This window comes from Canis aureus, chromosome 17, assembly GCF_053574225.1.
Source record: "Canis aureus isolate CA01 chromosome 17, VMU_Caureus_v.1.0, whole genome shotgun sequence".
NCBI classification, from domain to species: Eukaryota; Metazoa; Chordata; class Mammalia; order Carnivora; family Canidae; genus Canis; species Canis aureus.
The window spans coordinates 49,543,383-49,570,408 of NC_135627.1; the positions used below are offsets into that span (position 1 = coordinate 49,543,383).

At 37.2% G+C, this 27,026-nt stretch overlaps 1 long non-coding RNA gene across 3 annotated transcripts in view; it reads right to left on the reverse strand.

Annotated features, from left to right (window-relative positions):
* LOC144287960 (uncharacterized) overlaps positions 1 to 15,897 on the reverse strand; it is a 132,839-nt gene extending 116,942 nt beyond the window's left edge. For all 3 annotated transcript variants that reach the window (XR_013355854.1, XR_013355853.1, XR_013355852.1), the window contains exon 1: positions 15,776 to 15,897. This is a non-coding gene — a long non-coding RNA (uncharacterized LOC144287960). The remainder of the gene's footprint in view (positions 1 to 15,775) is intronic.
* Positions 15,898 to 27,026: the final 11,129 nt, after the last annotated feature.

Sequence of the window (27,026 nt, forward strand, 5' to 3'; positions counted from 1 at the left end):
GAGACAAAATGAGGCAAATTAAAAGACCAATAATTTAAACAAATCTGTTTCCAGTTTCACAGCAAAGATGGATGGATGAATTCTGCTGATAGACCCAGATTTCTGGTTAATTGATAAAAGTCACTGATACATACTAATGCAGTAAGTTTAAACATGCGATTCTGAAACGCAATCCTTTCATAAATTCCTCAAAAGCCCTTTTTTTTAAAATATAGGTATGACCTTTATAAAAAATCTATTGATCATTATCTTCTGCCTAATTTTTCTAAAATTATTACTGAAAGAAACACTGCAGCTCTAAGAACCTTACTGAAGCATACGTCTTCTTGTTCTATCCAAAGCCCTGAATAAAACCAGTAGGACTTTAACAGTGACTGCATAATTATGCTTCTAGAGTAAGATAATCCTTTTTATTTTCATTTCATTTTCCTTTATCTTATTAGTCTATTACCTATCTTGAAAAACATCAATTACTTCCTCATTACACCCTCTCATTTACTTCTTTTATTCTAAGCAAGTTAACATTATTTTTACTCTTTCTTACATATGTATATACATTATCTATTTTCTGAACATTCTTTTCAAATTCCTCATAGTCCTGCAGCAACCTTCTATTTCACATCAAGAAAACAAATTACTTGCAGTCCTTCCTTTTCTGGCTCCTCACAGACCTCTACTGGGAACTCTTGACTAATAACTGTAGATTCCCTAAGGTTAAATGATGATGAACTCCACCATTAGATACTTAGTAGTTTTTACTCCCTGTTATCACATTTCTTCCTTGAGTCTATCCTTTATCCATCTGATTTAGATTAAAAGGACCAAAGAGCTCATGTCCTTTTCAGTGATGTGTTCTGCATTTATATGCTTATGATTGCTACCCAGTGCCCTACAGAGAGCACTGAGGGGTCTGATGAGACAATATCACAAGGTGGTGATTTTCTTTTTCAAATCTGACAGTAGTGCAGAAATTAGAGAAAGACAAAACTAGCCTGAGGTCAATGTAATTCTCTCGTCTCTCAGGCTCATCTCCTTACACAGGTGGTGCTACAGCTGCTGTTGTGTCTGCAGGGGAATAACAGTCGCTGGCAGCCCCATACACAGCTGGCAGCCGAATGCAGGAACATGAGAATCAGGTTCGACATTGCTAAATGGGAAGCATCCACCTTGCCTTCCAAATGTCTGCTTTTCTTTAATCCACACTACAAGACGGGTTGTTGTTGTTGTTCTTGTTTCTATCAGGGCTGAGAGTTCAAATTTCTCCTCTCCTGGTAGATTGCTTAGTTATCTGCCTTGGCAGCTGTCTCCACCTGAGACATCTCTCAGAAATAAATTAGCTCAATATTTCTAACAATCACTTTAAGCTAGTAGTTCTTTTTAACTTCTCTTTAGAATTTGTAATAATGTGGGATATCCCATAACAACATACCCCCAAAGAAAATAAGTTCGATTTTAGCACAGTGGTGTTTTGCAGTAGCAATTACTGTAAACAAACAAAAAACTATGGAAAACATGGCATTTGGGAAGAGAAAAAAGAAACTATGAATTCAGTAACTAAAGCACTAACAATGACATTTTATATATCCACAGTAATATTCAGACATCTGGGTACCTAATTTTATTTTATTTATAGTTTTGGGTATCTTCCTACTGCATATACATCACAGATTCTTTACTGCTTACTTTGGATTTCATTTCTGTCAGATGGTTACTATAGTCATTTTAGAATCCCTAGGACTAATTTCCATAACTGTACTGACAGCCATGACTCTTTTCAGCCCTCTAAATCGGTGCTAGTGATAACCTGGGTTCCACAAATCTGTGCTTTATCACAATTTTCCTTTGACTTCAAAGAGTGTCCATGGTACATGTACACTCTAAGCTTCATTAGCTCTGATGGCCATGCCATATGTTTACCAAAAAAAAAAAAAAAAAACAGGATCATATACAGGACAGTCCAAGCACAGGTTAAAATAGTCACAACTGCCTTGCACATCACCTCACATCTCAACACACTTCTACATAAGCATGTCTGCCACATTTTCTGTGACATATAAGAGCATCATGAATTGGGTCTAAGCTACTGTGCATGAAGTCCCATTATAATTAATTAGTGTTGTTATAGCAACACCTTTTATTATATTGCTTGTCACCCACAGGAGGCAGTGGCATGGGGTAAACTGTCTGAAAAATAATTTTATCAATCTCATCCTCAACCACTCTCATGTACTATCTTTTTTCCCTTTTTATTTTTTTTAAGATTTTATTTATTTATTCATTCATGAGAGACACAGAGAGAGAGAGAGAGGCAGAGACACAGGCAGAGGGAGAAGCAGGCTTCACACAGGGAGCCCGATGTGGCACTTGATCCCAGGACCCCAGGACCACGCCCCAGGCTGAAGGCAGGTGCTAAACTGCTGAGCCACCCAGGGATCTCCTCCCTTTTTATTTTAATATTGTTTGCCCTCAACTTGAATCTCTCTCTCTCTCTCTCTCTCTTTTTTTTTTTTTTCCAGAAACTACCTAAGCACAGGATCAGGTCTTTTTTTTTTTTTTTTTTTTTTTTTTAAGATTTATTTATTTATTCATGAGAGACACACAGAGAGAGGCAGAGACATAGACAAAGGGAGAGGCAGGCTCCCTCAGGGAGCTGAATGTGGGACCTGATCCCATGACCAGGATCATGCCCTGAGCCAAAGGCAGATGCTCAATCGCTGAGCCACCCAGGCATCCCAGGATCAGGTCTTAATATCATTTTGCCTGCAGTGAATATTGAGAAGCTAGCATTAGTTTCCTGTCATGCAAAACACAGTATTTATTTTAGTTAAAATTATTATTTTTTTATTTAGCATGATTGCCTACAACATGGAAACAGCATGCCACATTTGAATACTAGTAATCACTTCCCTGCATCTACAGTATACCATCACAGGAAAAAAAAAATGTATTTTTTTCTTACAACAAAATCTATGAGGCCAGCTATGCTTGTTAGCATATTTATTTAAAAAAAAATCTGACTGGGAAAGGAATTTACAGTCCATTTAGTACAGCCCCTCCAATTTATAGGTTCAGAGAGAGGGAAAAGAAATATCCAGAGGTCTCATGAGTAGTTAACCAGAACTGGGACATGAACCAAGGTCTCCATGTTCCCTAATTGGTATACTTTATACCAAATGACAAGCTGCCTCCTGTTACACAATTGTAACACACACAGCATCGTTATTGAAGATATAAAGTAAATTTAAGGAAAGCTGTGTGCAAAGGCTAGCTTCAATGCATGACAGTCTTGCTTTGTTGGTGGTAGAAAGGCCACGCTAGTGAGTCAATGCACCAGATTCTGTTTATATACCAACTTAGGATTAATTTCAAATAAAACTGAGTATGAGAAAAAAGAAAGTCTGAATAGGCAGGAAAATTTCAGCATTGGGAGAGTATGGCTGTAGGTGAAGAGTAGAAATTTGGGGATTTCAGGAGTATAGTGCAACTGCAGCAAAAGGTAACAAGTAGGTGCTAGCTGAAGCTCCAAGGAAGCTGGGAAGATGCACCACACTGACTTAGTCAAGAGTCAACAGAACCAACACAATCCTGGAAAGTGGGATTTAGAAAGGCAAGCAACAAAAGCAAAACCGCAACAATTGTCCTTGCAATATTAGTACGGGATAAAATGTCAGAGCTCTATACAGGGCTGACAGAACCAGCTACATAATTTTGCGGGCTCAATGCAAAACGAAAATATGAGCTCCTTGTTAAGAATTTCAAGATGGCAACAGTAGAGCATTAAACCAAATGCGGGGTCCTTCTAACCGTAGGGAGGTTTGGAATCTGAAATATGCATTTTTTTTTAAATATGCATTTTATACAAGTTCTTGAAGCTAGAATTCTGGAGACGACTGGTTTTGCCAACTGGATGTATTCATAATTGATTAAAATGGCAGAAGTAGGCCAAGGTTTTTGGCCATGGCTACTAGGAAGCTATTTGATGTAAATTCTTTTTTTTTTTTTTAAGATTTTATTTATTTATTTATTTATGAGAGACACAGAGAGAGAGGCAGAAACACAGGCAGAGGGAGAGGCAGGCTCCATGGAGGGAGTCCGATGTGGGACTCCATCCCGTGACTCCGGGATCAGGCCCTGAGCCAAAAGCACTCAACCGATGAGCCACCCAGGTGTCCCTGATGTAAGTTCTTTGAATCAAAGGTATGGGTCTCCTACCTCCAGCTTCCTTGATATTGAGAGGCAAATGTTACAGTGAAGCTTCTGCTTCAATCATAACCCAAGAGGTTGCCTTAGGGTATTAGCTCCCCCAGCAGATTATTGTTGAATTAATACTAGGAGTTATTCAAGGAGATTCAGACTAGAACTTGCTGCCTTAACCTTCCTATTTTATGAGCATCTAATTCCCTGTATAGATCTTGTCCTCTTTAAAATATCTAATATGGGGGATCCCTGGGTGGCGCAGCGGTTTGGCGCCTGCCTTTGGCCCAGGGCGCGATCCTGGAGACCCGGGATCGAATCCCACATCGGGCTCCCGGTGCATGGAGCCTGCTTCTCCCTCTGCCTGTGTCTCTGCCTCTCTCTCTCTCTGTGACTATCATAAATAAATAAAAAAAAAAAATAATAAAAAAATTAAAATATCTAATATGGTTTCTGTTTTCCACTGAACCTTGTCTGATTCAATGAAATTCACTCAATTCTAAAGGTGGAAGTTAAGAATCCAGAGCAGTAATTTTGTAACAGATATTCTGGTAAGCTTTTCTAATGCACAAGTGACATGACTTCAACTTACATCCAAAGAAAGGTACTTGTGGTCAATGAAAGATGGTCAGAGAAATTTTAAAAAGAAGTACACTGATCTATCATTCATGAATAGTGTCTTAAATTTCCTAGGGCTGTAGTAATACACTACCACAAACTCAGTAGCTTAAAACAACAGAAATGTATTCTCTTACAGTTCTGGAGGGCAGAAGTCGGCCCAAAGTGTCACTAGGGTTGGTTCCTTCTGGAGGTTCTGGACAATCTATTCCATGCCTCTCTCCTAGTATCGAATGGCTATTGTCAATCGTTGGCATTCCTTCATTTGTAGATGCACTATTCCATTTGCTTCCTTCATTTTCACATGAACTTCTGCTCTGTGTCTGTCTTCTTTTTTTTTTCCTTTTAAAATCTTATTTATTTCAGAGAGAAAGCATGAATGGGGGCCGGAGTGAGGTGGAGGGTGTTGGTGAGCAGAGGGAGAGGGACAAGCAGACTCCTGGCTGAGCAGGAAGGGCAATGCAGGGCTGGAACCCAGGACCCAGGGATCATGACCTGAACCAAAGGCAGATGCTTAACTGACGAAGCCAGCCAGGTTCCCTTCCTTTTCTGTCTCGCAAAAGGACACTCATCATTTTATTCAGGGACCACTCAAATTCAGCATGATTTCTTCTTAAGGTCCTTACCTTAATTATACCTGTAAAGACTCTTATGGCAAGTAAGGTCACATTCTAAGCTCCTGGATTGACATGTATGTTGAAGGGACATCACTCAACTTGTGAAGGTAATGAAAAAATTAAGCTTATTAAATTTAGTTTGTTTTTTGGTTCTTACAGTTTCCTTTGTAATAGAAAATAATGTATAGTTAATACATGAAAATTGGCCTTTTGAAAAGAAGACTTAAACAAAAGGGATTTAGAAAAGGGCAAGTCCAGGTTTAAAAAGGACTGGTTCTTGAAATAGAAAAACACAATGTTTTTAAGTTACAAAATTATCAAGATTTTCAATTTTCACGATAGAAAACCAGCAATCTTTTCACTGTTTATCTTCAAATATCAGTACTGCAAAAAGTCAGGAATAACACTGTTTTGCTAGGGTTCAATAACTTGTGGAAAATGCTCAAGATTTCAATAATTTTTAACTAGAATTAGAGGTAATAAGAATCCCCCCTTCACACACTTGCACACTCATCTTTGGCATGTTTATGCAATGATAAGAGGACATTAATGTTTCAAAAACTTACTGATTTTCAACATTTAGTTTTATTCTAAATGTTAAAAAGTCATTTAAAAAAATCTTGGGGTGCCTGGGTGGCTCAGGTTGTGATCACAGAGTCCTGAGATCAAGCCCCACATCAGGCTCTCTGCTCAGCAAGGAGTCTACCTCTAACTCTCCCTCTGTGCTCTCTCTCTCAAATAAATAAATACAATATTTTAAAAATAAAAATGTTTTTTGTGTGCAATATTTTATTTTTACTGCATTCTTTTGAGACAGAGACAAAATTCCCCAACAGTGGTCAAAATTTGAAATAATTAGAGCTTATTTTCAGTTGTGAGGAAAAATAAGTATGGTAATGAAGGGAAGACCCTAGGGATCACAGTGAGAGAATGCGTAGTAAGACTTAACTCTTGACAATCCTAAAATCTAGAGCAAACAAATTGATCTTGCCATGCCTGTCTTTTCTTATTTGACAAAGCAAAATTATAGAATCATCTTTTAAGAGATGTAAAAGTCTATTATTTGAAATTATGTGGGACGCCTGGGTGGCTCAGTGGTTAAGCATTTGCCTTCCGCTCAGGGCGTGATCTCAGAGTCCCAGGATGGAGTCCACATCAGCTCCCTGCAGGGAGCCTGCTTCTCCCTCTGCCTGTGTCTCTGCCTCTTTCTCTGTGTCTCTCATGAATAAATTTTAAAAATCTTAAAAAAAAGAAACTATGTAAATTGAAGTGATTCATAAGTACTTGTGAAACATAAAAATACCCCAACCGACTGTAATTGATTATATTACTATTCTTATGTCGACAAACACGCTTTCAGGACTAAATAATCAGTAATCATAGTTTATTTTCCAAATCAAATATGTAAAAATAATCTAAGCCTGAGGCAGAGCAGGAGCAGGAGATGAAGTGTATCAAGTCAGGGACAGGGCCTTATCTGAAGCCTACTTAGCAAGCCTCTTCACAAGCTTTTACTCAAGTATAGCTTTCTCTGCTGTCTCTAACAACCAGTCCCACAGTGTTCTCAAAATACCTGGTACAGGGCAGCTCGGGTGGCTCAGCAGTTTAGCACCGCCTTTGGCCCAGAGCCTGATCCTGGGGACCTGGGATCGAGTCCCACGTCAGGCTCCCTGCATGGACCCTGATTCTCCCTCTGCCTGTCTCTCTCTCTCTCTCATGAATAAATGAATAAAATCTTTAAAAAAAAAAAAAAAGAAAAAAAAAAAGAAAAGAAAAACCACCTGGTACATGTCTTTCTTGAAGCCTATTTACATGTTTTGCCAATCGAGCACTCTCTTCTAGACTGTGAATAAGTTGCAAGTAGGAATACTACTTTATCTGTCCATGCATCTTTCATTCTTTCTTCCCCTTCTCTTCCCTTCCTTTCTCTCCTATCTTTCATTGGGTATACTCAGTACCTAATACAATGCTTAGCTCTAGGGCAGTTCTAAAACTTTGATGTCTGTAAGAATCATCTGGATGCGATTTTAACAAGAACAGAATGCTGGGCCCATTCTCAGAGTTTCCCATTCAACAGGTCTAGAGTTGCATACCCATGGTTTTATCAGTTCTAATAAGTTTCCAGCTGATAATGATGCTGCCTTTACAGAAACTACATCTAGAGAACACAGCTCTAACATTTAGAAAATGATCAATGATCAATAAGTATTTGCTAAATAAAAATTAGAATCCTATACAAGAGTGTCTGTCACTGCAATTTCTTCCATTGCTCATGAAGGTTTTGATCAGTTTGATGGTCAACTCCAATAACTGCTCTTAATAATTTATTGTGATAGGACATTGAATTAAATACTCTGTCCTCTCTGTGGACTTCACAGAACCTAGTAAGATAATATCACACATAAGTTAGAGAACAGATTTAGGTACAGGATTGATGGTGATTTATAAAATTATCCTCAAAAAATATGAATTTCTTGAAAAATAGCAACAAAAGATAATAAATTTAAACTTACAGTTTCCACACAATTGCTTTCACTAATGTGTTTTTAAATTGTTCGCCTATGAAACTTGAATATCAGGCTGGCAACACCTGCTCTAAGTCTGTTGATTCTTGTTTACTAAGCAAAACTCTTGATCTCTGCCTTTTGAACAGCTCATTCAGTAAGCAGAGAAGGGAAATGTGAATTTTATTAGAGCAGGGCTAATATATTCACTGCTAACAAAGCCAAGAAAATAAATCACATTTCAAATTCTTCATTCAGAAGCCAGTTGCTAAATATTCATTTCCATGATTTTTAAATCTTATACATTTACATATGAATACTAAAACTGGCCATTGATAATTATGTGTAACCTGACCCAATGATTGAAGTCATGGTATTCAATAAGCATAGAATATCATATGAAATCCAAAATTCAAATTCCCATCATGAATTTCATTACAATTATTAATTCATTCTAAAGACTTCAGAAAAAAAATTTTTGGAATTTCTAAAGGAATTTTCATGAAAAATAATGAACTCACCTTTTTTCACTGTTTTTCTTTTTAAAGAACATCTTTTTATTTATTTATGATAGTCACACAGAGAGAGAGAGAGAGAGAGGCAGAGGCAGAGACACAGGCAGAGGGAGAAGCAGGCTCCATGCACCGGGAGCCCGACGTTGGACTTGATCCCAAGTCCCCAGGATCACGCCCTGGGCCAAAGGCAGGCGCCAAACCGCTGCGCCACCCAGGGATCCCCACTGTTTTTCTTTTAATTTGTTTTCTCTAAACCCAAATAGCTCTAAATGAGCTATCCATTGGTTCTTACTTACTCTCTGAGAATAGCTAATTTTTGTCATTAAAACTGGTTTACTATGGTTCTCAAATTATACTGCATCAGAATCACCTGGAAGACTTGTTTAAACACAGCACTAGGCCCCAGTACCAGATTCTAATTAAAAAGGTCTGGGATCATCCCCCCAGAAAATTTGCATTCTAATGAGTTCCCCACATGATGCTGACTATGCTGGTATAGGGGCTTTGCTTTGAGAAACATTCACTGGTTAAGTATAAATGAGGGCACTTCTTATTTTCTCATCTTTGTACAAATCTACCTTTAAAACAGGATGAAACACAAACATAAAATATAATTTGCTCCTTTCCAATTATTTGTAAGTTAATAATTGATGCCAAACTACAATTTTTCATTGAAATTACAAGTGTGAGTTTCAAATTTATTAGTCATGATCCCATATGTGTTCATCTCTGATGAAGGGGAAAAAGTATCTACAAAAATAACCCCATATTCTAATAATAGTATTGACAAATGCTAATGTATTTATATAAACATAGGTTACTTTTAGATTTGACTGAATGGATAAGTCTACATTTAAAAAAACTTTTAAATTATATTTTTAATCCATCTAATGTCAGGTTAGCCATAAAAAGGAGAATAAACTTTAAAAATAACACTAATTAAAATACACTATTCAAAATTATATGGCACATTTTATAACAAATATTTTATTGCTCAATCCCATTTAAGTTTACTACCATCTTAAGAGTTCCACCACTGTGTATAGATTATGGAATTCCTCACACAGAAATATTTTAAATACAAACTAGAAGTTGTAACCTTAGGGGTAGCCAAAGAAAGAGAATGTGAATTGAATCCTCAACAAATTGGCTAGAATGATTCAGAGAATCAGTCCTAGAGATATGGAAAGAACATAGTTATAGGGAGGCATTTATTAGTCCTGGAGAGCCAAAGGGGAATTGGTTTTAAAATCAAGGAAAATTTTCAATACTAAAAATGGTCCCAAAACCAAATTTTTACAGTATAAGAAAATATGCCTATTTGTGGTTCCCGCTTTTTTTTTTTTTTTTTTTTTAATCTCTACAATCAGTATTGGCCTTAAAAATTGGGCCTGAGTTAGATCTTCAAGGTAAAAGCTAAATGAATCCAACTGTTACAAGATGGGGACTTCAAGGTCTGAAAACCAACTGGAACCTATACAGCAGTATTTTAATGTTTTTTAACTATTTACTCTTTCACTATTAGACAATTTCTAGAACTAATTTTTTGAGTCAAGAAGCCTAAGATCAAGATTTTTCTAAGCAAAAAAGGGAAACTGTGAAAATAAATGTAAGACAAAACATTTGTGCTATTTCAGAGAAATTACCTTTGACTTTCTGGCTTACAAAGGAAGAAATAGATAAAATTATAAGAAAAATAGTTTAGAGCACCTTGTGCAAATACTGGCAACCTACTATTATTCATGTCGGATTTTGAGATACCACTCAAGAGTGAAAAGATAGTTCCCATTATCTCACGGGACTACTGGAGAAATAATATCAAAATCTAAATAAAGTATTTTTTCTATTTAAACAATGACTGTTTAATAGTACAGATATGAAAGTTTTAAGTACCTATATTATAAAATGATTCTGGCTATTAATACACACATTTATGGACAAGTTATGTATAGTTAACTAGAAAATTCTCTAAGAGAACACCTGATTTTTTTTTCCCTTGCTTTTTACTAACTTACTACTTAAACCTACTTCAAATTACTTAAACAATTTCTGAATCTCAGTTTCTTCATCTTTAAACACAGACACATTCAAGGCTATTTGAGTTCTTAAAGCATTTGGTCTTTTTTAGTATATTAGTTACTAATAAATAATCCATCAACTAATGTAGATACTACTTTCTATAACGTAAAACATGTTCGGAAATGCTGAGTTCAAACCTAACATGAATAACACCAGAAGTGAAGCAGAAGAATTTCAGCTTAATTTCTCATCTGCAGAAGAATCAATAATCTAAAGCTCTGAGAGGCCAGCTACAGAAAGACAGCATGAGAGCACAGCAGAGTCTGCATGAGTCCTAATAAAAAGGAGTTTAAAGCAAAAGGGAGTTAGGAGCTGAGTGGGTAAACAGGGGTAGTGACTAGCAGAGGAGGCAGTTTGAAAGAGAGGGAAAAACAGATCAATCAAAAGTTAGCTTAACAATCAGGGAGCAACTATGGTAAAGGAGGTTCTGACGGAGTTCAAAGACATTCAAGTAGTTTATGTCCTTGACATTTTTAAGATCTCATGTATGAGGCAGCTTACTTACAGGAAGATACAAAGAAACAAAAGCAGGAAGGTAGAAAAGGGGCTCAAAAGAACCATTCCTATAGAAAAAGAGCATGCAAAATGTTTATTTTTGTTTGTTTAATACAAGACAACTGAGAAGGGAGAAAACAGCAAGATCATGTCCATTCTGGAGAGCAAAACTGAAGATGAATCTACTTTTAATATCAATAACTTGAGAAGAAACTGTGGGAGGAAAAAAAATGGCAAAGGTGTTTGCATTTGGATGCGGACTATTCTTTGGGACAAGCCTGTGAATAGTTCCTCCATATTATTCCATTTGTTAAACCTCTCAAGAGTGATTTCCTTCCTGGAGAACATATTGCTAATTAGTGTAAGATCAATGATTTCCTTCATCAGAACAATTTGTATTCACAGTTTAGATTTCTTGGTGTGCAACCATGTGCTTTGATGAAAAAATGTTTCCTACGGTCCCATGCTTTGGAGAAGTTTGTGCTTATGGAATGAGCACAATGTATATACCAGTTCATTCTGCTCCTGTTTGTGTAGGAAAATACCTTCCTAATTAAATACGAATATTAAAAATTAATATTAAGTAATGGTTTCTTATAAAATGAATCTATAGAAGACTGAAGTGTCATTTACTCCTCTGAGAGGGTTTTAAATGATTATCAGTGGACATACATATATATAGAGCTCCCTAGCCAATGAGGGGAACAATAATTTTACTCATCTATGGAAACACCTCATAATACATAACACTTGGAAGCTAAAGTGGCACAACTGCATGGAAGAAGTATCCATCCTTTTTTCAATTCAACAGATGTTTACCAACATCTTAAGATTAATAATACATATTTGTTAAAGCAACAGGTAGGTACTATAAGAGGGGAAAAAGGGGATGAATAAATTATAGCTGATAACTTTTAGCATTGGCAGTTTTGCTAAGTATAAGCTGCCGACATGACGACCAGGTAGAAAAGTCCAAAAATATAAATGGAAACTGAGAGTTAAAATTCAGTATAACTGAAGCACTGACATATATGACTGCTTCCAGTTTCTTTGTTTTAAATTAGATTTAGAGAATTTCTTTTTTAAAAAATGATAGTAAATGAAAGGACAAACATTTAAGAGAATTAGTCACTCTTTCTTCAACGATCAAAATGTTTTATTGATGGTGGTTTGATATGATATTTGGGCAGCAAAATACAACTAGAATATAATTAGAATATAACTGCCAAAGTTTTTAATATCCATCCCCCCACCAAATGTGTGTGTATGCGTGTGATGTGGGTTTTAAACTTTATTTTACAGGCAATGGAGAATTACAAAAACGTCTTCAGCACTTAGCATCAAGATGACTATTTATACAAGGAAGTTAAAGTAGTGATTCTCAAAATGTGGTTCCTGGACAGGCAATATCAGCATCACCAAGGAACTTTTTAGAAATGCCTATTCTTAGGCATTGTTACTAACTTACTGAATCAGAACCCTAAAGGTGGAGCCCAGCACTCACACAATTCTGATGCTCACTCAAGTCTGAAAGTCATGGGATTAATCAAAAAAGAGGAGTTGAGGATAATTTTAAATTGAACTGTTTGAGAAGACACAGATTTTATTAATTTTACATAGAAGAGTGGATGCTGTGTAGCTCAGTGGTTGAGCATCTGCCTTTGGCTCAGGTCATTATCCCAGGGTTTTGGAATCAAGTCCCACATCAGGCTCCCCGTAGGGAGCCTGCTTCTCCTTCTGCATGTGTTTCTGTCTCTCTCTCTGTGTCTATCATGAATAAATAAAATCTTTTAAGAAAAAAATTTGACATAGAAGATATGGTAGACAGATCAAGTTTGGGGAAGAAAAATTAAAAACTTAGTATTATACACTGTTTAGTTTTAGGTAATAGCAGAATATCCACCTGGAGATGGCCAGGAGCAGGTTGGAAAAGAGAATTTGGAAGTCAAGATAGGGTCAAATTTTAAAATTTAGGAGTCTACACATATATTTAGAGGTGAATAGCTACTCATCAGTTTGTATAAATTAGATACAGTATATTATTTTAAAAACCAGGAAAGCTAAGTGGAGACTAAGGAATATCTATATATCATGGCTTGGCAGAGGAGGTAAATCTAATAGAAAGAATTTTTCACTCTAAGTCCCTTTATCAGATTTAAAAATGGCTTAGCTACGCAAAGTCTGCACGGACAAGATATGTGTGAATCAAAGTTAAAATGATCAATTTTGTGCTGTATTTTAAAAATTACTTTGCATTTTTTGCACAATATAAATCGGAAGGAGCAATAAGTATTGGCCTAAGGTTTCTAAACATGATTTAACAATATGAAATCACACAAAGATATGGCTTTTCCTAAAGCTGATTTCATTTTTTAAAATTTTTGATAAACAGTAAGATATAGTCTCTTCAAAAACAGATAAAATTATTCTACGCAAAAATAGAGGGGATCCCTGGGTGGCGCAGCGGTTTGGTGCCTGCCTTTGGCCCAGGGCGCGATCCTGGAGACCCAGGATCAAATCCCACGTCGGGCTCCCGGTGCATGGAGCCTGCTTCTCCCTCTGCCGGTGTCTCTGCCTCTCTCTCTCTCTCTCTCTCTCTGTGACTATCATAAATAAATTAAAAAATTAAAAAAAAAAGAATCAAAAATAGATGTAACAGGATAAAAAAAAATGACTACTCTTAGGTAACTACTCCTATATTAGAGAAGAAAAGGAAAATCAGAATTAAAACATTTGTGTATAGCTAAAGCCCAAGTAGGGGACTCTGATAAATAGGATTTCAAATAGATTAATTTATTGCACCTGGCAGTGATGAAAACATTAGATGTGTCGGAAGAAATCTCTCCACTATATATCAAAAGCCATAGAAACATAACAATTCAAACACAGCTAGCTACTTAGATAGCTGCTTTTCCAGAATAATGAAAGCATTTAAAGTAAAAAACATAAAATAATGTAAGTCAAAATAATTTGCAGTGAAAATTGGCTACAAACTTAACAAAGGCAGATAGAATGGAAGCATTCTACAAGACCTGCTGGAATTAACAGATCTCTGATTTTTTTCTTCATGATTCAGAAATACAGTCAACGCAGAATTTCTTAAGCTTTTAAAATAATTTTGCTTTGTTAATTTTGCTGTCACTTTAGATCAAATTTCCCTGATGTCCATTTTGCCTTGCTTCTCAACATTTTTCTTGTCCAAAGTGAGAATATTCATAAGGTCAAATACGCCACAGAAAACTAGAATGACTGATCCACAAAACAGTAAAACCTTGAATCTGAACACAGTCTTAAGGATCATCAAGTTCAGGCATATCAGTTTAAAAGAGGCTAGAGAGGGCAGCCCCGGTGATAGCGGTTTAGCGCTGCCTGCAGCCTGGGGTGTGATCCTGGGGTCCTAGGATCAGTCCCATGTTGGGCTCCCTGGATGAAGCCTGCTTCTCCCTCTGCCTGTATCTCTGCCTCTATGTGGCTCTTATGAATAAATAAATAAAATCTTTAAAAAAAAGTATCTCTCCCTCGAAACAAAACAAAAAAGGAAGAAATGTTGCATACCATCTAAAACAGTTTTGAAAGTATATAGCGGAAATATATTCTGACCTATCAAGTTGTTCAATAATTTATAAAAACGGACAAAAATTTATCTGATATTGTTTCTTCATTTGATATTCAATTTTGAAGTGCAGGAATCCCATCAGTTTAAACAACAGTAAATACAAAATCGCTAAGTCAAAAACACAGTCAAGAAATGGGAAAAAATGTTTCAGCTCAGTGCATCACGAAGTAATTCATCAAATGGGGCATAACTGGAAAAAAAAAAAAGATCAAAGTAATAATAACAACAACGTGTTCCACTTCAAGGATGGTGAGTAGGTCTATTTTCTACTACTCCTCTTACTAAGTACAACTACAAACAACAGTGATTATACTAAAACAAAACAACCTCTGGAAAAAAATAAAGCAGACCAGCAGAGCAGCTACGTGACCGTGGGCTTTGCAGGATTTGGTTCTGTCTCCTGCACACACCGCTGGGAGCTGAAGAAGCCAGCAACCCAGAAGCGACAACCCAGGACAGACAGACACACAGCAACAGAGAGAGGCCTGCGCTCGCTCTCTCTCTCTCTCCCCCTCTCTCTCTAGGTGAAAAAACAAGGGGCAGCCTAACAAAGTAGAAAACTAAACACATAAAAAAAAAAAAATCCTGAAAAGCATCCAGCGATAGTCATCACCTCACTTATAGGAGGGAAAAACCATTAGAAAGAGGGAGACGGAGCAGCCCGGGTGGCTCAGGCGGTTCGGCGCCGCCTGTGACCCAGGGCGTGACCTTGGTGACCCCGGATCGAGTCCCGCGTCGGGCTCCCTCATGGAGCCTGCTTCTCCCTCTGCCTGTGTCCCTCTGCCTCTCTCTGTGTCTCAAATAAATAAATGAAATCAAGAAAGAAAGAAAAGAAAAGAAAGAAAAGAAAAGAAAAGAAAAGAAAAGAAAAGAAAGAAAAGAAAAGAAAAGAAAAGAAAAGAAAAGAAAAGAAAAGAAAAGAAAAGAAAAGAAAAGAAAAAGAAAGAAAGAAATGCGGTGTCTATTATTCATAACAAACAACAGAGGTCAAGGAAGTGGCCCAAGAATTTTCAAGCGTGCAAAGAAAACATCAAGCCAGAATCCTACACCCGGTGAAAATATCCCTCAAGATGCTTGAGGAGCAGAAGCATAGCTTTCAAATGACTAGGCACAATTTTATCTCAAAAACAGCACTACCTGGGTCACTGGTGGGGTTAATTTCCTCCTATAGAGCGCGACGACCCCTTATTGGGCCTGAGCTGCGGCCGCAGGCACGTGACACGGCCCCACCCCGGGCGGCTTCCCAGGGACCTCTCGGGGCATGCGCAGTGTGGAGCTCGGGGGAGGCCAGGCGGCTCCTCACGTCACTGCCGTGCCAGTGGCTCCCGCGAAGGTGCCCGGCCAATCCTCATCGGTTTACGGCAGCCAGGGGTGGGCGGAAGAGCGGAGGCAGAGTCGGGCTTCCGGTAGAGGGCGCCACGCCCACGCGCCCCCATTGGTCCTGCGTGTCCCCGCCCTTCCCATCCTCCCACGGCCCCGCTGCATGTCGGGAGGATGCGCAGCCCCGCAGGAGGACCCGGGCCTCGGGTAGCTGCTCCTGTCGCCCCTGCTGATGCCCGGACCCAGGAACTGTCCTCAGCCCCCCGGCGTTCAGCACTCGCGCTGTACCTGCCCTTGGCACCCCCGCAGGCCTTGCGTGAGCCAGCTTCTGTTCACGGGCTGGGTCCCACCGGAATGGAGGGGAGCGGGCCTTCCGCCGCCGCAGCTCCCCAGCCTGGGGCGGGAGTTCCGGACTGCAAGGAGCGGCTGTGGGCAGCCCGCACCCCCGCTGGCTGCGGAAGAGCTCCTGGGAACGTCGGGGAAGTGAGGGAACACGTCTGCGCCAGCCTCGGTGGCACTCGGCGTTCCGGGCCGTGGCGAGGAAGAGCCTCCGCGCAATCCCCGTGGATGTCCCTGTGCCCGGCAGCTTCCTGCCACCACCCCAACGCTGCATGCCGGGCCCAGCCCGCCCCCGCACCAGCCTCCTCCGTGTGCGGGTGCCCTTGTGACCCCTGGAAAAGCAGAGAAAGCAGGTGCACGCACACACACACACACACACACACACACCCCAGCCCCCTGACATCGTATCTGCAAACAGGGCTGGGGGGTGGAATGACCCAGAGTATTCATTTACTGTGTGTCCTCCATTAGATTGTAAGTTTCACATTTGGTCTTGTGCGTGTGGTCTGTATCACCAAGGCCTGGCGTCGGACCTGTCCCGTGCTAGAAGCTCGGTGAACAACAGCTGAATGAGAACCTATTTAGCCACATGCCTTTGTCTCCACAGAACTTCTTCCACTTTTTTTTTTTTAAAGATTGATTGATTGATTGATGATAGTCACAGAGAGAGAGAGGCAGAGACAAAGGCAGAGGGAGAAGCAGGCTCCATGCAGGGAGCCCGACTCGGACCCGATTCCAGGACTCCAGGATCGCGCCCTAGGCCAAAGGCAGGTGCCAAATCGCTGAGCCACCCAGGGATTCCCCCTTCTTCCACTTTTAAACCACAGGCCTAAAACACAGGTATCTTTATTGCCACTGAGACTGACACTTTGAACTCCCTGCCATCCAAGAGAGCTGCCCAAGAGGGTTTGTTGTGCCCAAGATTGCAAATCTGAGAAACCACCGAGGAGCCTACACTGATGCAAACACACGAGGGTTTATTTACAAGCTGGAGCTTGGGTCCAAGTATACCCGACACAGCATAGCAGGGACTTGGGACCCCGAGGTGGGTTTCAGCTTAGTTTTAAGGGCTGGTCTAGGGGACCTCCAGAAGGGCTGGAGGAATTCCTCAAGTTCTGTTTACATTCTGATAGGGGGCTTTCAAGGGCATTGAGCTCTGTTCTCATTCTAATATGAGGCTTCCTGCCCTTGGCTTGGGCTCTGTTCTTATTTTAATATGGGGCTTCCTGTCCCTGGCTTGGGCTCTGTTCTTATTCTAATATGGGGCTTTCTAGGACCCATGCAGACCCCATGCAGGGAGGCCAACGCAGAACCCTTCCAGGGACCCCAGGATCAGGCAGGTGCCAAACCGCTGAGCCACCCAGGAATCCCTGAGCCGATGACCTTTGGATGGGGACGGAATAAATCAGTTTCACAAGCAATGAAACATGGGTGCTCTCAGACTTCTCCTGTCTTTTGCATTATTGTATTGAATGCATTATCTCTTTTAGTATTCTACCTTAAAGGAGAAACAACTATACATGAAATTTGATTTTCATTGTATTATCATATAGAGCTTATGAAATTTGGTTTATATTGTGTAGAGTTTAGGATGCCTTGCATCTTCTGTGCTCACTATCGTTCATCCTCCCTTACTGTATGACTAGCGCTTGCTCAGTATGGTGTCTTTGAAATTTTACAGAAGCACTGACAAGTACAAAAGACTTGGCAAAGCATTTACCCATCATTCCTAAACTGCTTTTCAGGGTAGTGATTTCTATGTATATTTAAATACCAAAAAATCATAGTCTAACCCTTTATCCTGAAATTATCAGTACAGGTTTTTTTTTTTTTTTTTTTCAAGATTTTATGTATTTATTCATGAGAGACAGGCAGAGACACAGGCAGAGGGAGAAGCAGGCTCCCTGCGGGGAGCTGGATGGGGTACTGGATCTTGGGACCCCAGGACTGCCACCTGAGCCGAAGGCAGCCGCTCAACTGCTGAGCCACCCAGGCGTCCCCAGGATCAGGTTTTAAATGGTGAACTACTGACTCGAGTATACATTGATTAAAGGAAAAAAATCTCTTCAAAAACATATATACCTTTAATGATCGTGTAGACTAACCTATTTTACATTTTTTAAAAAATCAGTCTGTTTGCCTGGCCGCAGGCAGCTTCATCATGTTAGCAAGATAATTACAAATCTTTATGGAGTTTCTCCAATTCTACTTTGCCTTTATTGTTACCTACAGTACTCTGTGTGGAGACATCATGTTTGTATAAGGGTGGGTCTGAGAGAATTAAATTAACCTAGATTCAGATTCAGGCTACATGGTTTACTAATTTGCAAAAATTACTTGGAAAAAACGTAGCTTCCCTTTCTGTAATCCATTATTTTCCTTATTTATAAAGATAGTAGTAGTTAATTATAATTTGTCTAATCTGAAACACCATTTATTGTAAGGGATGGTTTATCTGCCCCCAAGAAAGAATAAATGGTAATAAATATATGTGACAAATGAACAGTTAGTATAATAAGTATGTAATTTAACATATGTAACATATAACATGTATCCTGAGAGCTTTTCAATATTAGTTTCTTTTCTGATTCACCTTCAGTCAGGCTGTTATTACAGTGGTTTTGATGATCAGATTAAATGCAGTTTATAAGCATAAGATCTACAAATCCATTGCCAATTCTCTTGCTTACTGTTGCATTATATGATCAGAATCTATGAATATTTACTCAAGCACTGCTATTAATTTGTCTTGTGATTTTAGAGAAGTAACTTAATTTTCTTGACTCTATTAATTAGTAAAATGGCAATACAAGCTTACAAACATATTATTGAGTTTAAAATATACAGAAGATTTTAAAATAATTTCTGAATATAATATGTTAAGTAGTAGTGGAAAGAATGCCTAAAGCAAATGAAATCTATGTAGCATTGTTAATTCAAAAAACATTTCGCCTGTGTAAGTGCCACTGAATGAGGAATCCTCTCAAGAGAAAGACAAAGGCAAAGAGCTTGAAAAATCCTCTCATCCTTTATAGGTAAAATCTCCAGAGCAGTGGTTTGGGCAGATGGGAAATTTTTACTCCCTGTGCTGTATCTGTTGAGTTGATAAAAAGAGGACTTTGATCTCTGAGACTGTCAATCCAGCTCTTTTTATGAAAAATTTGCTTAAAGTAAACAGTAAAAGTAGCAAAGCAGTTATTAAAATTCCACCCCAATTGGCTATGCTCCCAGTTCCAAAACCCAAAACATAATGCCCACTGATTATTCAGATTATGTTTAAACCTTTTTGTGTGTGTTTTTAAAAAACAGTACTATAAATAACTGATCTAGTTGAGAAAATTACAAATCTTCTCTTTCAAATTCTAATCATATTAGATGAGTTAAAGTAAGATCCAGCAAAAATCCTTTCAGTGACATTTCTATTGATAGAAGCTCCAAGTACTCAATTCTGAGCTGCGTTCAGCCACTAGAGTTTTATGCATAAAACTATGAAATGTTACACTTGAGCTTAAGACAACTGGCTGTCAATCACCTGAAAAGCACACTGATCTGTATAATTCTCTTATATTATATATATATGTGTGTGTGTGTGTGTGTATTTTTTAAAGCTTGTTATGTTAAGCTATTCACTGAAGCTGCCTTTTCTCACTTTTAGTCTCCTTCAGACCTATTTCATTTTTTTGCTGTTGCTGAATTTGTTTTGAGAGCTGCCCACTGGGATTTTCAAAAAAACTACCAATATATAGTGATATAAAACCTCCACCTAAGACATCTGTTTGACAACCTTGTTATATATAACTATGTAGTAGATACATTAAGTCTTATCATCCCATTTTTTGATATTTAGAGAAGATAGGGAGGATAAAAAAACTATGTTTCTTAATCTCTACTGCAGCAAAGGTTCTCGAATGAATTCATGTTTTGGACTTACGGAAGGCAGAAGTGTAGCAGAAGCCACCTTGCTGCTGTTACAGCTAGAACAAGGCCATGAGAAGTGAGCATTAAAAAGTATCCAGATTTAGCATTGCAGGCTCTTTGAACATCTGGAGACAGAGCTACCATTGTGAATATGGCAGCAGAAGTAGCATCCTCACCACTGAAGCATGTTCCTCAGTCTATACTTCTAATACTTTTCAGTCCCCTGTATTGAATTCCTTTTGTGGGAAATACATAAAGTGATTTCTATTTCTTTCACTAAATCCTGACCACAAACCTGTTATAAGAGAGTAATTTTTATTTTTAAAGCATTTTCCTAACCTAAAGGGGAAATTAAAGATTGCTGATAAATGTTTTTGCATCAAGATTGAAACAGTAATAAACCTAGGGAATCACTTATATGTTCAAAGGAATTAATATTGTGGAGTATCTCAGAATTCTGTTCAGAGGAAGTTTTCTATGGAGTCACTTCTAAAAGATATCTTCATATTTTTTGTCATGATCACTTTCCTCATGCAGATTAATTTAATCTTCATTAAATTCCTGGGCCTGTAGATCTAGTCTCCAGAGTGATAGTATCAATATTCCCATTGTCAGTAATTTCTCTTAGAATAATTCCATTTATATTCATTCAATTCAGATGTCACTTTTAGCATTTATCATTTTCCATGTTTTTGCTACACTTCTATGTAGACAATTAGACCCTTGTCTAATTGTCTGTTTTGTAAAATATCATTTGGGTTTATCACTGGGAGCCAAGAAGGCAACACAACTACATGCTTTGCCGTCTGTTTGAGAAATGAATAAATGTACAGTTACCAATCACTGACACACTTGGGAAAAAAAAGCGATGATTACCAATAATAATATTCATCTGTTATGTAGTGATACATAAATTGAAGCACGAGCAGCAAACAATTACTTAAAGTTAATATACCAAAACTGGAATTTGAACTATGTGAACTGCTGTTATATAATTAAACCCTGGTAAATAAAATTTGTGCCTATAAGTAGAATGCAACATGAGGATTTCCCATATAAATCAATCTGAAAATTTGGACAAAAATAAAAAAAAATGTATAAACCAATAGGTATTAAAGATTTAAAACTGTATTCAAAGCTCTAACACCCACATGCTTTTACAATTGTATAAGACACCTGCTTTCATGTAGTAAACAAAAATACAACAAAACAAAAATCAGAGTTTTCTATGGAACTAGGAAAGAACATTGGACCTAAGAAAATCTTGCTGAACTGAATTACAAAAAGAACCAAAGCAAACTGTACTTAAGCAAGCAGAGAATGGCAGTGCTCTTCTACTTGCTTATGCACCTGGTCTGGATATAGGCTGGTCTTAAAGATATGCAGACATTACAGGTTATAAGAGAAAAGGGATTTTTTTTTTCAGAATTTACTGAAGAAAAATAAAATCATTTGTCAAATCATCACTAATAGTTGAATGAATGAACTGTGGTATATCCATCCAATTGAATATTAGTAGCAATGGAAGGAATGAGTTACAGATGCATACGATAATATGTGTGCAAAATAATTGTGGTGAATGAAAGTAGTCCGAAAAAAAATGAGTCCATACTGTGTGATTACGTTTAAAAAATTTTCCAGAAAATTAAAACAAATCCACTGTGACAGAAAGCCTAGGAATGGGAGAATGGAATAAGGAGTAAGGAATTACAGTGGCATACAAGGATTTTGGGGGATAATAGACATGTTTATTCAATTGTATAGTTTAAATATATGCAGTGTCATACATCAATAATACCTCAAAAATCTGTCTAAAATATAAACTGAGTTTGTAAACAGAGAAGGTAAAATGAGTCCTATATTAGCATACTATCCATGGAATTTCAAAAGAATAATACACAATTTGCAGTAACACAAATAATACTGAGACACAAAGAACATTAAAATAATTGTTTATAAGGAGAATAGTGTGAAAAGTTTAATTAATGAAGTAACAAATATACACAAATTTACCTATGCAAGAGGTTATTTTACAGACCAATATTACAGGTGTTATGAAGTTAAAAATATAGTTCACTCAACTCAAGGTCCAAAATTAAAAACAATGGCACTTACATAAGTAAATCTTCCTAATTCTCAAAATGTTAATTCTTCCCAGTTGTTAAAGGAAATAGGGTGATGAGCTTTAAAGTATTTAATAATTTATTTAAAGTTCATTCGGCAAATATTTATTAAATGCCCCTTGGGTAATGGGCACCATGCTGGGGTCAGTGCATGGAACCCTTGTGGTTCTTGCTCACATTGAGATTTTATTTGCATGTGAAAAAACATAGATGCATTCTTTCCTGTTTCAGGACCTTCTACTCCTGCTATTTCTTCTGCCTGGAGTTGCATTTCTTTTGCATTTTGCATAGACATGACTGTGATCTTTCTGGTTTTGCTTTAAACATCTCAAAGAGAGTGATCCTGATGACTCAGTCTAAGTTACACAGCCTGCTTCTGCTTCTTGCTTTTTGTCTGTCTCCAGCACTGTACCTTAATTGCTTTCTTACCTGCTTTCTTCCTAACTTTTTTGCAAACTCCACAAGAGACTTACATATTTGTTAATGTACAATGTCCAGTGCCTTAAACATTGGCACCAACATGTATACAATGGATTTTTTTTAAAAGATTTTATTTATTTGAGAAAGTGTACGAGAGAGAAAGAGAACACAAGCAGGTGGGAAGGCGAGAGGGAGAGGAAGAAGCAGACTCCCCACTGAGCAGGGAGCCAGATGTGGGACTTGATCAATCCCAGAACCCTGGGATCATGACCTGAGTGGAAAGCAGACACTTAAGCAACTGAACCACCAAGGTGCCCTGGATTTTTTAAAAAGATGTTTGACATATATCTAAACACATAAATTTGGTGGTAATAAACTAATCAAAAAGGAAAAAAGCATATTGTGATGTTGAACAATGGTGGAGAAAATAGTACAGTGGTCAAGGAACTATTTTTGGAGGCATCCATTTATTTTCAAGATGGGATAATCCTGACCAAATATACATTTTCCAAGTTCAAGGTTAACTTGAAGGGGAAAAAAATATTATAAAAGTTTAAAGGGCACAGCATAGAGAAATTGCAATAAATGCTATCATAGATAAACTTTTTTTCTCATCAGATCATATAATAGACCAAAATGCACTTCTGACTGGTAAGGATAAAACTCCTAAATGGGGAGATGCTTAGATACAGAACCAAGAAACTCTCCCACACAGATATTTTGATATTCTTGTAACTTTGAGATTCCTAGAATTTTAAAAGTACAACCACATGCCAAGTACTTTACAGATTAAATATGCATTAGGTTAGAGATATTTATGATTAAATTCTGTAACATGAATCTGTAGACTGAAATAAAATATGCCTCTGTGGACACATTCCCAATCAAGTGTCTCTAAACGCAGTTCCTGCACAAATAAAATTGCCAAAAATTCTAATTTTACATACAGTGATTGTGACCACTAAAGTTGTAAATTTTATCTTAATGTATTTTTATTGTCAAATAGCAACTGAGTTTCTAAATGTGGCAGTCAGATTTGATTTTCAAAAAGAGCATAACCAATTCTTATGTAAATTGTAGTGTTAGAAAGCTCCATTATACTCATTTTATATGCAACTATTAAGGATGCATGCACATGCTTCCATGTACACATACTAAAACCAAATAGATCTATTTGTAAATTAGATATACTGAAAACACATAAAAAATGAATGTGCACATACATATACACCCACATTCACACTTATACCAGTCAGCATGTCAGTTTTTGTTTACCAGAAAATTCTGTTTCTTTAGGGAAAAAACAAGAATAAAGATTTAACAGTGTTGGAAAGATAGGTGATTTTTAAAAATCCAAAAATCAGTGAAAAAATACATTTGCTGCTCATGGCAACTGCTTTGCTCCTTAAAACAATTAAACTCTAAGAACTACCAGATAATTATCACATATAATTTCTGTTTGATTAATATTTGACATTAGTAGAATGAGTCAGAATTATAATTTAACTTCATTCCAACATACAGAATTTTTTTTTAATTTTTATTTATTTATGATAGTCACAGAGAGAGAGAGAGAGAGGCAGAGACATAGGCAGAGGAAGAAGCAGGCTCCATGCACCGGGAGCCCGATGTGGGACTCGATCCCGGGTCTCCAGGATCGCGCCCTGGGCCAAAGGCAGGTGCCAAACCGCTGCGCCACCCAGGGATCCCCATACAGAATTTTTAAAAATCACTAGGAACAATTGACAAAAGAGTCTTGAATTGGTTTTACTTCAGGAAGGTAAATGAAATAATCATGAAAATTTTGGAAAAATAAAATGTATAGATACATATTTTTCATAAAGAGTTAGATTTTTTAAATTATTCATTTGACAGCAAAATCTTAGAGTTTCATATGGCTTAAAGGCATACATGTTTATCATATGTAACTGCCACATTTTAATTGAGACATATGGGAAGTTTCTGATTGGGCTTAATAGTTTTAACAGCTTGCTATTCTCGAGAAATTCAATTGCAGTAAACATAGCAGTGTTAGTAGTCTAGCACTGATACTACCTGAATGACTGGCAGAAAGACACTGCATTTTACCAAATGAATACTTAATGATTTTCATTTCATAAAGATGAAAAGATGTATCTCAACAGTAGCAATTTGCATTATAATAAATGCTGGCCTTAGAGGTGGGTGAGTTGGAGTAGAAACTAGATAATTTTATACTTATTTCAATATAAACAAATAACTGATGGATTTGAAAGTAAATATTGCCTACATTTTGTCTTATTTCCAAAATATACTTTGAAAGATTTGGCCTAATAACAAGGGCTAAGAGTAAAAAAAAAAACAAAAACAAAAAACCTAGATTCAAATATTCATAACAACACTCTACTTTTTTATATTTAGAGAAACTGGACATAAGTAGACAGAAATCACTGTTATGGTCAACATAGAGTAAGGATTTTCATTCCTTTACATAGGGAAATTACTTGGCAGTGAAAATAGCCCTTGGTGGGAGATTACATGTTATGTGTTAGTTATGTGCAGTCCCCCTTTTAAAAAATAAAGATACCAATAAATAAAGAATAAATATAATTCAATGATGTGGGGTTTCTTGCTATTAGATGTGGTACAGAAAGTTAATATGAAAAGAAATCACAATGTCAGACCTCAAAGACACTGCTGTTTGGCATTAGCTTTTACACAGTTTGAGATATACACACACAGTTTGTTTTTTTAATCTGTTTCCTTAGATTGAGAATTCCTTAAATATAAGAATTGTGCCTTACTTACTTTTATGACTCCAGAATTCTATGATACTTTGTATAAAGACATTAAGAGGTATTGAAAGTATCTTTGATCATGTTAAATTATCTATGCGATAGCATGGGTATTATGATTTTGAATGTGATAAACTGTCTATTTACTATGAAATATTCATCTACATAAGTACTGAGGTATTTGGCTGGGGGTATTGACTAGCATTTGTTGAACATCCATCATCTATCACTTGATGCATTATTGATTCACTCATGTAACCAACTCATAGGGTGGGCATTGATCTAGGGGAAGCAGAAGTTTACTAAACAAGTGGAAAATTTTTTAGCTAATATTTTAGTGAAGGAATAGACATTTAATAAATTTTATGTTGGTGATGATGAGGAAAGCAAGATGACTGATAATGAATGATACATTGAGGGATGCTTGTTCAAGAAAGATTGTTGGCCAAGATTTCACTGATGAGATAATACTTAAGTAGAGGGCTGAGTGAAGTGAGAAAGCAAGCTATGTGAACATTTTGTTCAAATCACTCCAAACAGAGATGACACTAAGAACAAATGCTGCAGAGTGAGAGTGAGTTTGGCACATTTTTTGTGAAATCAAAAAGACAATAGTGGTTAGAACCAACTGAACAATATATAACTCTAGTCTAATTTGAGCTGAGCACCAAAATTGTATTTTTCTCTGATATTGAACATATCACAGAGTCAAATAAAAGCAAGAATGCTTCAGTCAAAGCAACCTGTCGTCTCTATTTCAGAATGCCATAGGGAACAAACTACTACAGAAAAAATTAGTCTTTATAAGCTTAATTTCCCAAGATGGACAGGATTTTTGCACAATCACCTGTTGAAGGTCACAAATAGAAATACTGGACTGAGCTGGAGAAGGAAAGATATTTATTAACAGGAAAAATTTCTGATGATAAAATGTAGCCAAATAACGTACAAGTAAATCAAGGTAAATGGACAGGTGAGGAGAAAGGAAAAATTTTAAACATATTGCTTAATCAAAAACATGTGAATTTTAGTGAGAAAACATACTCTATGCTATAATATTTATTTAACAATGGTTTTTGAGGACATGAGAAAACTGTTCTTTCATGAAACTTGCAGTCTAGTGCGAGAGACACAGGATAAGAAAGAAAAAATGATAAATATGATGATCTCAAACCACCAAGAAATAAGCTTATAACATGTTAAGCCATACCTTTTGCTAAATTTGTTATAATAGTTTAGTCTACTCTAATTAATTCAGGAAACAATATAGTGTAATAGAGAAAATAAAAAAGAAACCATCAAAAAGAAAGCATACTGCAAAGGGAAGTGTCAGACCTCAGACTATTGAATGTCATTTCAATAAATGAAAGTGGAGTAAAGGTATCTATTGCTAGAAAAAAAAATCTATTTTGTAGTATATGTTTTTCAGAAATGATATAATAAAATAATGAAAATATAGGCAAAGATTGCAAAATGCAAACCGAAAGAAAGCAT